This window comes from Oncorhynchus mykiss, chromosome 18, assembly GCF_057628025.1.
Source record: "Oncorhynchus mykiss isolate SJ-2025 chromosome 18, ASM5762802v1, whole genome shotgun sequence".
NCBI lineage: Eukaryota > Metazoa > Chordata > Actinopteri > Salmoniformes > Salmonidae > Oncorhynchus > Oncorhynchus mykiss.
In genome coordinates, this window is record NC_143039.1 from 53,692,773 (window position 1) to 53,707,178 (window position 14,406).

The 14,406-nt window shown below is 41.9% G+C and overlaps 1 protein-coding gene across 1 annotated transcript in view; it reads right to left on the reverse strand.

Moving 5' to 3' along the window:
- The window catches only part of LOC110496374 (voltage-gated potassium channel regulatory subunit KCNG2), a 33,717-nt gene extending 26,622 nt beyond the window's left edge, over positions 1-7,095 (reverse strand). Inside the window, exon 1 of the mRNA XM_021572235.3 lies at positions 6,273-7,095. The gene's annotated coding sequence lies outside the window, so the exon portion shown is untranslated. The remainder of the gene's footprint in view (positions 1-6,272) is intronic.
- Positions 7,096-14,406: the final 7,311 nt, after the last annotated feature.

Below are 14,406 nucleotides of genomic sequence, written 5' to 3' on the forward strand. Positions count from 1 at the left end.
ATAGACCTAAATTTACCTAGACAATACCAAAACCCCATTGATATACAAAAAACCCTAGACCAGACAAAAACACACATACCACCCTCGTCACACCCTGACCTAACCAAAATAATAAAGAAAACAAAGATAACTAAGGTCAGGTCGTGACAATATGAGTAATGTAAGATATGTAAACATTATTAAAGTGGCATTATCTGAAGTGGCATTGTTTAAAGTGACTAGTGATCCATTTATTAAAGTGGCCAGTGATTCAATGTAGGCAGCATTGAGTTCTGAGTTAGTGATTACTGTTTAGCAGTCTGATGGCCTTGAGATAGAAGCTGTTTTTCAGTCTCTCAGTCCCAGCTTTAATGCACCTGTACTGACCTCGCCTTCTGGATGGTAGTGGTGTGAACAGGCAGTGGCTTGGGTGGTTGATGTCCTTGATGATCTTTTCGGCCTTCCTGTGACATAGGGTGCTATAGGTGTCACTGAGGGCATGTAGTTTGCCCCCAGTGATGCGTTGTTTAGACCACACCACCCTCTGGAGAGCCTTGCGGTTGAGGGCGGTGCAGTTGCCGTACCAGACTGTGATACAGCCCGACAGGATGCTCTTGATTGTGCATCTGTAAATGTTTGCCAGGGTTTTGGGTGACAAGCCAAATTTCTTCAGCCTCCTGAGGTTGAAGAGGCGCTGTTGCGTCTTCTTCACCACACTGTCTATGTGGGTGTACCATTTTGGTTTGTCTGTGATGTGTACACCGAAGAACTTAAAACTTTCCACCTTCTCCACTGCTGTCCCTTCGATGTGATAGGGGGGTGCTCCCTCTGCTGTTTCCTGAAGTCCACGATCATCTCCTTTGTTTTGTTGACGTTGAATGAGAGGTTGTTTTCCTGACCACACTCTGAGTGCCCTCACCTCCTCCCTGTAGACTGTCTCGTCGTTGTTGGTAATCAAGCACACTACTGTTGTGTCATCTGCAAACTTGATGATTGAGGCATGCATGGCCACGCAGTCGTGGGTAAACAGGGAGTACAGGGGGGGCTGAGCACATACCCTTGTGGGGCCCTAGTGGTGAGGGTCAGAGAAGTGGAGATGTTGTTTCCTACCTTCACCACCTGGGGGCAGCCTGTCAGACCCAGGGCCTCCGGCTTGATGACGAGCTTGGAGAATACCATGGTGTAGAATGCTGAGCTGTAGTCAATGAACAGCATTCTTACATAAGTGTTCCTCTTGTCCAGATGGGATAGGGCAGTGTGCAGGCGACTGCATCATCTGTGGACCTGTTGTGGCGATGTGCAAATTGAAGTGGGTCTAGGATGGCCGGTAAGGTGGAGGTGATATGTTCCTTGACTAGTCTCTCAAAGCACTTCATGATGACAGAAGTGAGTGCTATGGGGCGGTAGTAATTTAGTTCAGTTCAATCTTTAGTTCAATCTTTGCCTTCTTGGGTACAGGAACAATGGTGGCCATCTTGAAGCATGTGGGGACAGCAGACTGGGATAGGGAGCGATTGAATGTCTGTAAACACACCAGCCAGCTGGTCTGCGCATGCTCTGAAGACGCGGCTAGGGTGCCGTCTAGGCCAGCAGCCTTGCGAGAGTTAACACGTTTAAATGTTTTACTCACATTGGCCACGAAGAAGGGGGAGGGGGCAAGGTCGGTGGCACTGTATTATCCTCAAAGCGTTCAAAGGAAGTATTTAGTTTTTCTGGAAGCGTGACGTCGGTGTCCATGGCTGGTTTTATTTTTGTAGTCCGTGATTTCCTGTAGACCCTGCCACATACCTCTTGTGTCTGAGCCATTGAATTGCGACTCCACCTTGTCCCTGTACCGGTATTTCGCTTGTTTGATTGCCTTGCGAAGGGAATAACTACACTGTTTATATTCAGCCATATTCCCAGACCTCTTTCCATGGTTAAATGTGGTGGTTCGCACAATCAGTTTTGTGCGAATACCGCCATCCATCCACGGTTTCTTGTTAGGGTTAGGTTTTAATAGTCACAGTGGGTACAACATCTCCAATGCACTTCTTTATAAACTCACTCACCGAGTCAGTGGATAGATTTATGTTGTTATCTGAGGCTGACTGGAACATATCCCAGTCTGCGTGATCAAAACAATCTTGAAGCCTGGATTCCGATTGGTCAGACCAGCGTTGAATGGTTCTAGTCACTGGTACATTCTGTTTGAATTTCTGCCTATAAGACGATAGGAGCAAGATAGTGTCGTGGTCGGATTTGCCCAAGGGAGGGCAGGGGAGGGCTTTGTATTAGAGGTCGACCGATTCAACATGGCCGATTAATTAGGGCCGATTTCAAGTTTTCACAACAATCGGTAATCGGCATTTTTGGACGCCGATTATGGCCGATTACATTGCACTCCACGGGAAGACTGCGTGGCAGGCTGACCACCTGTTAAGCGAGTGCAGCAAGGAGCCAAGATAAGTTGCTAGCTAGCATTAAACTTATCTTATAAAAAACAATCAATCAATCTTAACATAATCACTAGTTAACTACACATGGTTGATGATATTACTAGTTTAACTAGCTTGTCCGGCGTTGCAAATAATCAATGCGTTGCCTGTTAATTTATCATCGAATCACAGCCTACTTCGCCAAACGGGTGATGATTTAACAAGCGCATTCATGAAAAAAGCACTGTCATTGCACCAATGTACCTAACCATAAACATCAATGCCTTTCTTAAAATCAATACACAAGTATATTTTTTTAAACCTGCATATTTAGTTCAAATAAATTCATGTTAGCAGGCAATATTAACTAGGGAAATTGTGTCACTTCTCTTGTGTTCGTGCAAGCAGAGTCAGGGTATATACAGCAGTTTGGACACCTGGCTTGTTGCGAACTGTGTGAAGACCATTTCTTCCTAACAAAGACCGTAATTAATTTGCCAGAATTGTAAATAATTATGACATAACATTGAAGGTTGTGCAATGTAACAGTAATATTTAGACTTATGGATGTCACCCGTTAGATAAAAACCTGAACGGTTCTGTATTTCACTGAAAGAATCAAATGTTTTGTTTTCGAAATGATAGTTTCCAGATTTGACAATATTAATGACCTAAGGCTCGTATTTCTGTGTGTTTATTATATTATAATTAAGTCTATGATTTGATATTTTATAGAGCATTCTGACTGAGCAGTGGTAGGCTGCAGCAGGCTCGTAAGCATTCATTCAAATAGCACTTTCCTGTGTTTGCCAGCAGCTCTTCACAATACTTGAAGCACAGCGCTGTTCATGACTTCAAGCCTATCAACTCCTGAGATTAGGTTGGCAATACTATAGTGCCTATAAGAACATCCAATAGTCAAAGGTATATGAAATACAAATGGTATAGAGAGAAATTGTCCTATATTTCCTATAATAACTACAACCTAAAACTTCTTAACTGGGAATATTGAAGACTCACGTTAAAAAGAACCACCAGCTTTCATATGTTCTCATGTTCTGAGCAAGGAACTTAAGCGTTAGCCTTTTTACATGGCACATATTGCAGTTTTAATTTCTTCTCCAACACTGTGTTTTTGTATTATTTAAACCAAATTGAACATGTTTCATTATTTATTTGAGACTAAATTGATTTTTATTTATTTATTATATTAAGTTAAAATAAGTGTTCATTCAGTATTGTTGTAATTGTCATTATTACAAATATATACTATATAAAGATCGTCCGATTAATCGGTATCGGCGTTGAAAAATCATAATCGATCGACCTCTACTTTCTATGCATTGCGGAAGTTAGAGTAACAGTGATCGAGTTTATTACACCTGCGCATTGTGCAATCTAATCTATATGCTGATAGAATTTAGGTAGCTTTGTTCTCAAATTTGCTTTGTTAAAATCCTCAGCTACAGTAAATGCAGCCTCAGGATATATGGTTTCCAGTTTACATAGAGTCCAGTGAAGTTCCTTGAGGGCCGTCTTGGTGTCTGCTTGAGGGGGAATGTATACTGATGTGGCGATAACTGACGAGAATTGTCTTGGGAGATAATATGGCTGGCATTTGATTGTAAGGAATTCTAGGTCGGGTGAGTAAAGGACTTGTGTTCCTGTATGTTGTTATGATTACACCATGAGTGATTAATTATGACGCATACATCCCCGCCCTTCCTCTTCCCAGAGAGGAGTTTATCTCTGTTGGCACGATGCATGGAGAAGCCCGGTAGCTGAACCGATTCCAACAACATATCCCGAGAGAGCCATGTTTCGTGAAACAGAGAATGTTAGAATCTCTAATTTCTCTCTGGAAGGCAACCCTTGCTCGAATTTCATCTACCTTGTTGTCAAGAGACTGGACATTGGCGAGTAGTATACTTGAAAGCGGTGGGCGATGTGCACGTCTACGGAGCCTGACCAGGAGGCCGCTCCATTTGCCCCTTCTGCGGCGCCGTTGTTTTGGGTCGGCTTCTGGGATTAGGTCCATTGTCCTGGGTGGTGGTCCAAACAGAGGATCCGCTTCGGGAAAGTCGTATTCCTGGTCATAATATTGGTAAGTTGACGTCGCTTTTATATCCAATAGTTCTTCCCGGCTGTATGTAATAAGACTTAAGATTTCCTGGGGTAACAGTAAGAAATAATACATAAATAAATAAAATACTGCATAGTTTCCTAAGGACTCGAAGCGAGGCGACCATCTCTGTCGGCACCATCTTTCAATCCTAGAGCTAAAGGCTCTGAATTTAAGAATGGACAATCTGACAACGCTCTGAATTTACGAATGCCTAGAGTGCACTATAGCACTCCTTGATTGAATTTACGAACACACCAGTAATAAAAGCAATTATAAACTGCACCAGGTGAAAGTAGATATTCAAAAATTAGCTGTGAGCTATCTAGTGGACCAATACTCAGATGATCTATTGAAACAGAAAGGAATGGAATATTAGTAGTTGGGTAGTTTTGTTATTAAAAATGCAATACTTTGTTCATTTGCAAAGGGCTTTAGAGAGAATGCAAGGTACAGTATCAGATGAATAACCTCAAGGTAAAGACTTAGAGTCGCTGTTTGATGCCCTCTGTGATGCACAGTAGAGCACTGGTTTCTGTACAGGCACCGGTATGAGAAGTCCATCAACAATAACACTTTCAGGCAAGTCTCTCTATTTTTCCACACATTTGCATCTTCACACAACCACACAAAACAGTGGTTGTTTTTCTATTGGTAGAATGTGGTGTATGAAATGTAGGTGGTCTATAGTGGCTGTATCATGTAGTTTATAGATGGACATCATCGCTGCACTAAGACTAATTTCCCCCTCGAGGGCAATAAAGTTGATCGTGCCTATAGCATCGGCCTTGAAGGTAATCATCTCTCCCTGTAAATCCTCACGTATTACATGGTCTGTCTATGTGGCTCCAGGAAATGTATAGGACAAATGGGAGAAGTGTCATGTGTACCAGCCTCCCGACCCCCAGTCCACATCCCTATACTTCCACCCTAACCCGAACCCCAGTCCAGACCAGACATCAACAAGTTAATGAAATGCGGGAGGAGTGTAAAATATATAGATAATCCATACAGGCAGTAAAAGGAGAGCCCTTCGAGAGGATAGGAGCTGTTTTAAAAGGGTGTATAACCCATTGACTTGAAAAGAACTCAATCTCCCAGGTATTGACTATTCACCTGTAAAAACAAATAGTCTGTATGGTGGATCCTCTGATAAAGGTTCATGATAGGTTCAAGACAGAGTTTAGCCTAGAGGGTAACATTTAGACGCCTGCAATAGAAACATCATTTATATTGCGTTATATACAGTTATAGCCCCTTTTGTTTTGGGGTTATACAATTATTGGCATCCAGAATGCTTGCACTGAGCCAAATTCGTCAAACCCGAATACTCCGGTTTAAAAGCCTATATTTGAAATAATCTAGAGATGAATTTTATATAGGAGACAACTTTCAACCTGTCTCTGTCAGATTTTGCCCATCTTGCAAAAAAGAGCCACTGCCGTAGCCTACCGTGTCTAGGGATATGAGAGAGAGAGAGAGAGAGAGAGAGAGACCGAGAGACCGTTGGACAAGTAATTCATTGTAAGGGAAGGTTTAAAATGCTTTTTTTTTTTTATCCACACAACATGCACCGTGAATAAACATTAGGCTAGCTAGCCTATAATATGGATGGACATTACAGCATAGCCGACAATAGCCGGGAAGCCCAAATTCGCCGCGCACTCCAACATTTACAAAAATAAATGCTGAATAAATATTTGTCTAAGTGTCTGTACAAACATTGAAATATCATTCATGATTATCACACCTACCCGCTGTGTTCGGCTTGTGTCCATTGGCAGATAACTTCCCCACATTTCGATATCAGTTATGAAAGCGCATATTGGTCAACATAAAATACATGATCCAGTCTACTCCGTCCTCTGTATAAATGGTCCTAACATGGTTACTTGACTTTATACCAGGACAGGTGCACTCAGTCCCAGGTAACGTCACGTGCTTTACTTCTGAACCATTAGGAGCAAGTTTGAAGGTTTGGTAAACTTGCTGCACACCCGCATAGAATAATCAAAATACTGAACAATACTATGATTGTTTTAAATCGAAGGAACTGACATTAACAAAATAACCCACTCAACCGGACGAGACTCACGATAGAGCAGTTGGAAAAGACGCCGCGGATTTGAGAAGAGCCCAGCGTGAATGAATGGGGGTTGCTGCTCTGTGATAATTCCAATGTTACGTCTCTCCTCTGACTGTCTTGGAGTCGGACACCGCTCTGCTCACGCGACAAAATCGCGCTCCGCGCTGTGCTCCCTGCTCTGCTTCGCTTCTTCCCGGAATTGACTTCTGCTTCCAACAGCCAATTCAAGTAGCTCACACTGTGATTGCAGAATAATAAAACAAATCATGAGGCATACAAATCATTAAATGCGCACAAGTGAATTGTAGGCGTACAAATAAAATATAGGTTATGCATAATTCGAGTTTGGAACTTTCTGTTAGTTATAAAATATCGACGGGATAAACACAGCTAGGACTACTACAGTTATGTTACTGCATTATTAAATGGTTATAGCCTCCTCATTGTCCTATAATGGTGTAGGACTACCGTAGACTACGGTGTAGGCCTATGAAATAAATGGTTTAGAGTCCACCAAATTGAGGGAAACCTAATAGATGAGGGGAAGTGGACGATGGTGAGGCAGTTGGTCCTCCTTGATTGATAGGTGTGATGATCGATACCTAACTTACAACGCAGGTTGAAGCCAGGCACAGAAATACATCATTTGTCTGTTCATTTCAGTGCTCGAGTCTGTTACAACATATATCAATACCATAGGACCCATCTGCGTCACAAGGCTGTAATTGCTTAATGTGTTTGATGGATGAAGAAACAAAGCAAACCCGGATAATGATTACGTCACTAATGAGGGTCGGAAGGATGGACCTCTGTAGACGAACAGCCTGGTAACCGATGAGGGTTGACAAAGGGCAGGTGATGACACAGGCCTTTTTACACTGATACTGCTATGCCTATTCACCAGCACACCATTGACTGGAATGAACAATTGCCACACTCAGTGGGGACTGGATTGAGTTAGCCTTTCAATAAATATTACAGCAAATACAAATAGAGAAATAGAGAGTTGGGGCCAGGAGTTTTTCCTGACCCGGTAACTCTGGACACTAGTTATGATGAGGTCTAACTATGAGAGCTTGAGCATTGGTGCCTTTCACTGTAAAGTCCATCAGTCAGCAGCTGACTGGTCCTAGTCCCTCACCTCTAGAGGGAGACAGAGAAGTCTATCCTACTGTTCAGTGATGATTAAAAGGGTTAACTAGCTGTTACCACTATGGCATATCAATGAAATAAAATCCTTTTGTGGTGAAGGATGACTCGGGATATGATGTAATTCAGCTTCACCTGAAGATGTGAGCCCCAGTGGAATAATTTTACTGATAAAAATGCAAAACTTTGTTGAGGATAGAGTTAATTGGATTTTCTACATTGGGACATCACAAAGTCTCATCTCAAAGAAAACATCCCTCAGAAGTATCCAGCAAGAGATAATGAGTAGTTAGATGAGATCTGGAGGAAATGCCTCCTTTTGTCTAGGCTTGATTCGTAACGTCCCTCAGACATTTAAATGTCTCTGTAACTTTATGATGGTACCAAAATGTCTCACCTTTGGTGGAAAAGATAAAGTTTTAGAGACTGTTCCCTAAAATAAACATTTTTGGGGGGTTTGCCTGGAGCTAACCTTGTCCCCAGCCTCAAATTGCTGAGAGAAAGCTGACTTGTGGACAAGATTAACCTTGAACTATATAAAATGGGAAGAGATTAAGTTGTGTTGGAAAGAGTTATAGTCTATTGATTGACTGTTAATTACTTCTAAAGGCTTTTATGTCCTCAGGAGGTTTTCTGAGTGCATATTACAGGTTTACCTCTTCCTACCACCCTGTACAAGAAAGCAACAAATCAGCAGAAACTAGATTACACTAAAATGAGTAAACGTGAATTACATTACAGCACTATTAAACGGTCCCTACGGTTTGTGACATTGATGAATTACGGTGTTTAGAATGTGCCACATCAGCTTGGGAGGAGGTACAACATTAACTTTGGTTCCACTGTCACCACTCCTCCTGTCCAACCAACCCCTTTTAGGGAGAATCTACTGACTCCATGAGGCTCGTTGTGAGTTTCTAAACCCATGACTATGTTTACACACTCTCAGGGTCGTGTCGGAGGTTTAGGATGGAGGGATGGAAGAGCATGAAGAGGCAGAGAAGGGAAAGTAAGATGAGGGAAAGCCATGGACAAAGAATAGAAGAGAGGAAGACTCAGTCTGAATGGAATACAGTGGTCCTGTAAGGCTCAGTTGGTAGATCATGGCGCTCAGAACGCCAGGATTGTGGGTTTGATTTCTAGGACCACACATACGTAAAATGTAGGCACCCATGACTGTAAGTCTATTTGGATAAAAGTGTCCGCTACGTGGTATATATCATTATTATTATTCTGGTCTGCTTATACAGTATTTGGGCTCAAGAGTGGCGCAGCGATCAAAGGCACAGAATCTCAGCATCGCAGTGCTAGAGGCGTCACTACAGACACCCTGGGAGACCCATAGGGCGGCGCACAATTGGCCCAGCATCTTCCGGGGTTTGGCTGGTGTAGACCGTCATTGTAAATACAGATTTGATCTTAAATAAAGGTAGTTTAAATAAAGGTAAAATATAATTTATATTTCTAATTTCCTATTTTCACATGTACAAGTGTGTATTAATACACAGGTGTGAATTGTAAATGTGCTTTTTTGCATTTCCCAGAGAGTGGGGTCATGGCCATGGTCTGCCATTATCAACGGCCACCCTGGAGCAATTAGGGTTAAGTGCCTTGCTCTAGGGCACATCGGCAGAATTTTCACCTTGTCGGCTCAGGCATTCAAACAAACAACCTTTCGGTTACTGGCACATTGATCTAACCGCTATGCTACCTACCTAATCATTTATAGTCTGTTGTGAGTCCAAAATGGCACCCTATTCCTAATATAGTGTACTACTTTTAACCAGATGGCCAGTTAAAAGAAGTGCACGATAGCGAATAGGGTGCCATTTAAACCACTGTGTTTCCACTGAGGTTAAACATGCAGTTCTGTTTGTTCTGAACTAATGACTCATAATGATGCTGCTCTCAGTATTAGGTATTGATTAACCAGACTAGGCTGTTCCCAGCCATTACGGATCAATGATACACAGGATGAGGAGAGTTTAAACCTTTAGAATGGTACTACCACAGCAGGCTCTCTTACAATGTCATGCTGGCCAACCACACTGGAAACATCTCCTAATTAGGAATAATCAAGGAAAATATGACGCATTAGCTTGAGGAGATAACGCTAGTGTTCAGGTCACGGGCAAATCATAAAAGCTTGGGTCACTGAACCATCACCCTCGCTTGCTGTTTGGACTAATCCCAGTTAATCCAGATGTCAGATGTTTACATAGTCTATCCACAAGAGATTATGTTTGGACAAACCATGCCCTCTTTAGTAGTACGTCAAAATATCACTTCTTCAGTTCTGCTCTGTGCAAATGGAGGCACAAACACGATGACCACATTTTCACTGTAATTGTGGTGCTTCTTGACCCATATTAAATTGACACAATCATAATTAGCTCCAGAACAGTGCCGACACGGTCTGGCTATGCATTATAATGTTTAGATTAGTTTGTATTATTGTGTTGCTTTATTCTCTATGTACACATACTGTACACACACACACACACACGCACGCAAACACACACACACACACACACACACACACACACACACACACACACACACACACACACACACACACACACACACACACACACACACACACACACAGTACCAGTCAAAAGTTTGGACACACCTAGTCATTCAAGGGTTTTTCTTAATTTTTACAAATTTTCTACATTGTAGAATAATAGTGAAGACATCAAAACTATGAAATAACATAGGCAATCATGTAGTAACTAAAAACTTGTTAAACAAATCAAAAGATATTATATATTTGAGATTCTTCAAAGTAGCCACCATTTGCCTTGATGACAGCTTTGCACACTGAGCACTTGTTGGCTCCTTTTCCTTCACTCTGCGGTCCAACTCATCCCAAACCATCTCAATTGGTTTAGGTTGGGTGATTGTTGAGGCCAGGTCATCTGATGCAGCACTCCATCACTCCCCTTCTTGGTCAAATAGTCCATACACAGCCTGGAGATGTGTTGGGTCATTGTATTGATGAAAAACAAATGATAATCCCACTAAGCACAAACCGTATCACCACAGAATGCTGTGGTAGCCATGCTGGTTAAGTGTGCCTTGAATTCTAAATATATCACTGACAGTGTCACCAGCAAAGCACCCCCACACCATCACACCTCCTCCTCCATGCTTCACGGTGGGAACCACACATGCTGAGATCATCCGTTCACCGACTCTGCGTCTCACAAAGACACAGTGGTTGGTACTAAAAATCTCAAATTTGGACTCGTCAGACCAAAGAGATTTCCGTCGGGTGTAATGTCCATTGCTTGTGTTTCTTGGCCCAAGCAAGTCTCTTCTTATTATTGGTGTCCTTTAGTAGAGATTTCTTTGCGGCAATTCGACCACGAAAGCCTGATTCATGCAGTCTCTTCTAAACAGTTAATGTTGAGATGTGTCTGTTACTTGAACTCTGTGAAGCATTTTATTTGGACTGCAATCTGAGGATGGTAACTCTAATGAACTTATCCTCTGCAGCAGAGGTAACTCTGGGTCTTCCTTTCCTGTGACGGTCCTCATGAGAGACAGTTTCCTCATCATTATAAAAGTTCTGGAAATTTTTCGCATTGACCGACCTTCATGTCTTAAGTAATGATGGATTGTAATTTCTCTTTGCTTATTTGAGCTGTTCTTGCCATAATATGGACTTGGACTTTTACCAAATAGGGCTATATTCTGTATACCACCCCTACCTTCTCACAATACAACTGATTGGCTCAAATGCATTAAGAAGGAAAGAAATTCCACAAATGAACTTTTAACAAGGCACACCTGTTAATTGAAATACATTCCAGGTGACTACCTCATGAAGCTGGTTGAGAGAATGCGAAGAGTGTGCAGAGTTGTCATCAAGGCAAAGGTGGGCTACTTTGAAGAATCTCAAATATAAAATATATTTTGATTTGTTTAACACATTTTTGGTTACTACATGATTCCATATGTGTTATTTCATGGTTTTGGAGACTTCACTATTATTCTACAATGTAGATAAAAGTAAAAAAATAAAGAAAAACCCTTGAATGAGTAGTTGTGTCCAAACTTTTGACTGGTACTGTACAGACACACACACGCACACTCAATATTTCACAAATGCATTTCATGGGCACACATAATAATTAGAAATATTCACACAAATAAACCGACACCCACACAAACGTAAAGTACAAACCTCTATTCTAAATAACATTTATTACCAAATCTGCCTTTTATTCTGGCTAAGCTTTCAACCTTATTTCCTTATACTTCGACAAGAAAATCATGGAGAGAAACTATCACTTAAAGGCAGCATTCAAATGAATTATAACAAGCTAATAAAAATTAATAGCCACAACCATTTGAATAAAGTGTCCATTTGGATAATGTATGTCTGAATCATAGATCATTTCTCATTTTCAACTGCTCTACTGTTCAACTGCTCTGCTCTAATGTTACTTCCGTAATGACTTGGAGCTGGGAGTGCGTTCAGCAGGGACCTTGGAGGAGAGAGTTGACTGGAGCTGAGTTGAGGCGAGAAATGTTCATTCCTGCTCTTTACTCAAGGTTGGAGCTCAACTAGGATCAAATCCAATGACATACCGTGGGTCTAAACAGGAAGACGGGTTGCCATTCCTTGTATTCTGTCACATGACACGAAGTACAAGGAGTGGAATGTTAGCTAAACAGAGACTGGCAACCAGGCTACTATACAGGTCTTAGAAGGAATCCTCTGTGGGTTATATCTGAGATCTGAATATAATGACGAGATGCCCATGTCTCCGCCCTAACAATAGAAGTCATTGTCCTAAAGGCGGGAAGGCAGGCGACAAGTTGAGGTCCAATTTAAGCCCATAGGAACGCATTGGTCTTATTTTGGACAGATGTTCGGCGAGAGTGAAATCTCTGGCTTTGCCTCTGCTTCTCTGGTTATATTGATAAAGACCCAACAGGCACCAACCACTAACAGAGACCAGCTTTGCATATAAATCCATAACCCTTGTAAATATGCCTCATAAAAAAATGCACTGCATCCAGTTCCATTAAACTTTAATTGATTAGATGACAAGTAGGCAAGCACATTCAAACACACTTTCACAAACATGGTACCAGGTATAGATTCTATATTGTCAAACCTAAGAATAGAAGTGCAAACATATAGTAGAAATTAACAGGTATACGGCAGCTAAAGATCTATGTTTCCTCAATTCTTTATTATTAAGTGTCTCAGTATTTCCTAACTAGATAACTGCATTGCCTGCACGACCCTCGTTCACGGGATAAGGAGCACAATAATGTCATCTCTTCCTATAATCTCAGCTTCAATTCTCAGAACCTCTTTATCTGTAACCTCTTGAAAGACGATGATGTAAACACACCTGACCACGGGGGCCATCACGACGGGACTACTGAGACGCTACGGAGTGTGTGTTTGTTTTACTGGAGCGCTGAGAGTTGGAGAGCAAGAGAAGAGGAGAGAAGAGGAGCAAAAGAGAGAGATGAGAGGGGAACTGTGGCATGTCTCCGGGAGGAGTGTGTGTGTGTGTGTAGTTTTGTGGCACATCTCAGAGAAAAGTGTGTGTGAGGTTTGTAAAGTAGACATGAAGGTGCAGAAGAGATTCAATAATGCATAATCTTACTGAGAGGATGCGTGTGATGTCAGAACCCTTCCTCTCTTGATTGGTCCTGTCTGAAAGGGAGACTTGTGTTGTGTAATACTGAAGAGCGTTGTCTGCACTGAGGGACGAGTATCACGCAGGAGTGATGCCATCTGACGTAAGACAATGACAGAAGAGAGGAGAGTGAAAGAGAAGAACCCTGGTGATTAGTAGGTAGGCCTACTGTACACAATAAGAACAAGCTCTCTCTGTGGCGGACAAATAAATTATATTCCTGAGATGAATCGTGACTCATGTCCAGCTAAAAAGGAAAGATTGGAATTCACTCACCCAAATGTATTTACAGTAAAGTATTTACAATGAAATAAATCCAGTTTATTTACAACTCATGCCACTACAGTAGCCTGCAGTTTTTACAAGAGGCAGTGCTGACCCTCCACCTTCTACAAAAAGACAACGTCACAGTAAAGGACCCAGACTTTTTGGTAGGCTGCTGCTGTGGGCGTCATCATCCTCCTCCTCCTCCTTTCTCCACCTCACATTTAACCACCAAACCGTATACTGTAGGCTACAGCTACTGTCATGGTTCTTACGAAATGTCTTATGCTGCAGATGTTAGAGAGTTTCTGTATTTCTTCTGTCTTCTTGTCAGCCCACCTATTATAAGGTCCTGTAATGTGTGGACGGTGATTGGAATCATGTATCACAGTGTGACGACAACAGCATCCGAGACCTCAGCACTGTGCACTGCTAGTTTTTCCGTGAGGCTCAAGTATTCAAGCACATACTGTGTAAGTTTCCAAGAAGCTGGTGAAGCCAACATTTATTAAGGGGCTACATGGTACTTGAAAATGAAAACCATGATAATCTCTCACGTCCAAACATTAAAGCCTCAAAGTCTCTCTAAATATCTCCAGGTTCTATGCTACCCTAGAAGCTTCTCATCAACTGAGCCGGTCTGGAGTGGTTTGCACTTTGGGGACTATGGCATTGGTTCCATTGCACTAGGAAAGCTACACTGAACAAAAATATAAACGC